General features: G+C 39.9%; 1 pseudogene; it reads left to right on the top strand.

The window, feature by feature from the left end:
* The first annotated feature begins 4440 nt into the window (after window positions 1–4440).
* LOC140481705 (small nucleolar RNA U3) lies at window positions 4441–4571 on the top strand (annotated as a pseudogene).
* Window positions 4572–4784: the final 213 nt, after the last annotated feature.

Genomic DNA, 4784 nt, shown 5'->3' on the forward strand with positions numbered 1-4784 from the left:
GATGTACAGCTGAAGCTGTATAATGCTCTGACCACATTTAGAATATTGTGAGCAATAATAGCTCTGTATCTAAGGAAGGATGTGCTGGCATTGGAGTGGGTCCAGAGGAGGTTCAGATTAGATTCCCTACAGTGTGGAAACAGGCCATTTGGCCCAACTAGTCCACACTGACCCTCCAAACAGTAACCCACCCAGACCAATTCCCCCTATTTTCTCCTGACTAATGTACCTAACACTATGGGCAATTTATCATGGCCAATTCATCTAATCTGCACATTTTTGGATTGTGGGAGGAAACCGGGGACACCTTGCGAACTCCACACAGTCGCCCGAGGCTGGAATCAAACCCGGGTTCCTGGCGCTGTGAGGCAGTAGTGCTAACCACTGAGCCACCATGTTGTCCATGTAGGATGATCCTGGGAATGAGGATTGTCACATGAGGAGCAGTGAGGACTCTGGCTCTGTACTTAATGAGGTTTAAGAAGGATGAGAGGAAGATCTGATTGAAACTGACAGAATATTGAGAGGCCTGGCTTGAGTGATGTGGAGAAGATGTTTCCACTTGGAGGAGAGACTAGGACCTGAGAGCATAACCTCAGGGGGAAGAGACAACTCTTTACAACTCAGATTCTTCAGCCAGAGGGTGGTGAATCTGAGGAACTCATGTCCACAGAAGGCCATGGAGGCCAAGTCATTGAGTGTATTTAAAACAGATACAGATAAGTTGTTGACTACTAAGATGATCAAGTTAAGGAGAGGAGGCAGGAGAATGGGGTCGAGAAACATATCAGCCGTGATTGAATGGTGGAGCAGCCTCAATGGACCAAATGGTCTAATTATGTTCCTATGTCTCATGGTCTCATGGTCTTAGCTCACCTCATTTATAAATTTTCATATCGACCTGTTCAGAGATAGTATTAGTCACATCTGGAGCAGGTGGGACTTCAACCATGACCTTCTGGCTCAGAGATATAGATACTACCACTGCATCACAACATCCCTCTTGCTTCCCTTGTCTAAGTCATTGGTGTAATTGTTTTAAAAAGTGAGACCTGTCAGAACCCTATGGGGCTCTACTTTCCATATTTTACCAAATAGAAAAAAATACTAATTTATGGACGTGCTTTGTGTCCTGCCAGCCAGCCAATGTTGTTTCAATGCTCATTAGTTATCCTCATAGACATCCAAGATGATCAGAGGATAGGGTAGACAGTGAAAGTCTTTTTCCTAGGATGGTGGCATAAGCTTGTACAAGGGGCATAACTGCAAACTGAAGGGTGATAGATTTAAGACAGATGTCAGAGGCAGGTTCTTTACCCAGAGGGTGGTAAGGGCATGGAATGCCCTGCCTGCCAATGTAGTTAACTCAGCCACATTAGGGAGATTTAAACAATCCTTGGATAAGCACATGGATGATGATGGGATAATGTAGGGGGATGAGCTGAGAATAGCTCACAGGTCGGCGCAACATTGAGGGCTGAAGGGCCTGTTTTGCACTGTATTGTTCTTTGTTCAATGTTCTATAATCACCTACTTTGTGCCATAACTCTGTACATAGAGCCTACTGATGTAGAATCTCTTAGTCCACTGTTTCCCATTTATCCACTGAACTTTACTCCTTCAATGAATTCCAGTAAATTAGTTAAACATTATTTCTCTTTCTTAAAACCACTTTGACATTTCTTGATTGCCTTGATCTTTTCCAGGTGCCAATTATAACCTCCTGAATGATTGATTTTAAAACCTTCACCTCCACAGATGTCAAAATTATCTGCCTGTAATTTCTTGTTTGCTGTCTTCAGCTCTTCTTGAATAAAGGGATCACACTTGTTGCTTTCCAATCTGTCAGGTTTCTATGAACTTTGGAAAATTAACGCCAAAGCATTTATTACTTTATTAGCCATCTCTTTTAAAAGCTGAGAATTAAGTCTGCCTGGACTTGGAACTTGAACAACCCTGAGTTCCAACAGTTTGCTTAGTACTGCTTTACCACTAATTATAATTTTGTCAAATACTACATAAGGTATATTTATTCTTCTTTATATCTCATTTTCTGTCTTTGATTATCTTTCTGTCCATGTATCTACTTTTACCAGATAACTTCTGCTCTTTGATTGGTTCCAGAACATGCCACTCAAAGCAACAATCTTAAAATCATTCTGTGAATTCCTCAACAAGACTGTTATTACCAATCTGACGTTTTATGTAGTTTATGTAGATTAACATCACCCATTATTATTGATGTTCCTTTATCATAGATATTTAAAATTCTTTTATATTCTTCTTCCTACATTGTGGTTTAGGTTCAGGTTTGTAGGTCACTCCGAGAGTGAGGTCTTTCCTTTGATATTCTTCACCTTCACACAAACCAATTCTACATCATTCCCTTCCCGAACCAAGGTGATCTCTCGCTGTTGCATCAATACTATTGTTGATTAAGCTCCTTGGATGCTGCCTGAACTGCTGTGCTCTTCCAGCACCACTAGTCCAAAATCTGGTTTCCAGCATCTGCAGTCATTGTTTTACCTAGGAGTGTTAAGTCTGCCCCTTCACCTTTTTGAATGTCATACATTCTTCAGCATTAGAACTTAATCCTTGTTATCCATCATATGTGTCATATTTATTCACTTCAAGGTACGCTATAATTTCCCTTACTTTGATATGAATGCTATGTGCAGTTACAGAGCCTTTAGTTTTAGTGTTTTTTTTGTCATTGTTGCATCTAGATTAGCTGAAGCATGCAGCCTTTTCACACAAGTGCTTCAGTTAGACTTAAAAGCAAGTACATCATCAGTTGAATCAAACTGGTGTTTAAACACTCTTCACAAATCTTTTTGCTCTGTTTGAAAGTTGGAACAGTTGCAACAGAATTAATTCAGATGAAAAGAAAAAATATTGTGACTGAAGTTGTCTAGTAAAGGCAGATACAAAGACAGAAAGACAACCAAAGGCAGAAAATTAGAAAAAAAGGAACAGTAAGTATGAAGGATGAAAATAGTAGCATGGTAAAACAGTTATAAACATTGAATCATGTAAATAATTTAATTATTTCCATATTTTCTGTGTATGTGCATACAGGTAGCAATAGCCTCCACTTCAAACAAACAACCATGAACTAACTGTGAACTCAACTGGTAGAAAGTTTGAAAGGTAGAAAGCACTAATATTTGAATAATAAGCCTTTATAATTTTGATTGACGGGTAGATATCCTTTTACTTAACAACTTAAGGAGGGCACACAACCTCAAGGAGGTCAGGGAAAACATTTTCAAGACACTCTGAAGGCCTCATCGAGAAGGAGACCAATTGAGAGTTTCTGAGGTAAGGTTGCTGGACCCAAAACATTAATTCTGATTTCTCTCCACAGAGGCTGCCAGACTTGCTGAGCTTTTCCAACAATTTCAGGGTTTTTTGTATGACAAATTGACAGTGTTGCGTGAGTGGAACTTTCAGCAAGTTGATTTTTGACTGCACCTCATCCACAATCGTCAATTCTGTCAAGAAGTGACTGTATTAAACTCTGCTATAGAGCAATGAGAAGAAGGATTGTGAAAGGAATCATTGACATTGAAGCACCTCAGCTCTGATGCTGTCATTGCAAATTGCTTCATTTGAGTCAAAGCTGTTTCCTGTTCTATTCTTTAGTTCCACTGCACACCATGAGCAGTGAGCTTTCACAAAGGTTCACACTGAAATGACAAATTTTGCAAGAACGTTGTTAAATGGTTCATGAATTTCACAAATTGTTTTCACATCTGCTGGTCACTATATTTCTGCTATAGCTGTCACCATGTCAGGCTTCAGGTGAATTCATTTCGCTGTCAGAACATTACCTATACACTTGACTTCTTGCATCCTCTTCAGTTTTAGGCTCATCTGGCAAACTCACTCAAGCAGTTGCATTAGATTCTGATTGTGATGAGCAATAGCCTTTTCCATTGTATCTCCACAATCATAGGCTAGCAGAATCAGTCATTCTGGGAAGGTCACTGGTTATCTATTTCATGTAAGTCATGACACCCACACACATGAAAGCTATGAAAGCCAATGTATTCTCTTCTCTTGTATTAAACACTTTCTGTTCTTTTTCTTTCACATTAATAAAGGTAACCTAGTTGTGGCTGAATCCTGTGGGCTGAACAGAGCAGAACATCAAAGGAGAGATCACTGCCCTAACTGGAGAACTGCTTTGCAGGTTTGATAATGGGAAAGCAGGACAGGAAATTTGGTCAAGACACAGATTTGTGAAAGTCTACAGGTTGATTTTAACTCTGTTGGAGCTGAGAGCGAAAACCTTGTGTGTGTGATCATAAAAATACATGTTACATTCCAGCATTGGCAGTTGATAAAGGTGTTAGTGAATACGCTCTTGGCAATGCCTTTGTTTATTCAAGAATAGCCTTGACACTGGGGCTTGGGGATTGCAGTTCACAATCCACAAGGAGGATTTATTGTGTTCTCTTCCAGGCAGAAAGCAGATTTTGAGTGTTGCCTTCAGCAGCTGCTCTTTACTGTTGATGAGTGCTCCTTCCCTCTCATGTGGAGAGTTAGAGGAAGAGAATGTAGTCCGAATTTGCATATGACAGTGAGTAACTTAGAAACTAATTAAATGGGTGTAAATAGCTGTTTCATATAGCATATTGTAATAACAAGACAGAGGTATTCAGTGAGACTTTGAAAAGCATTTGCTGCTGGAGTCTCTGGAGTTGCTCCAAAGATGCATTTGGGGATCTGTTGATAGACCGAGCCCATTAAACTTTGAAGCAACTAGAAGACAGTGAGGT

Source organism: Chiloscyllium punctatum, chromosome 9, assembly GCF_047496795.1.
Source record: "Chiloscyllium punctatum isolate Juve2018m chromosome 9, sChiPun1.3, whole genome shotgun sequence".
In the NCBI taxonomy this organism is placed as follows: domain Eukaryota; kingdom Metazoa; phylum Chordata; class Chondrichthyes; order Orectolobiformes; family Hemiscylliidae; genus Chiloscyllium; species Chiloscyllium punctatum.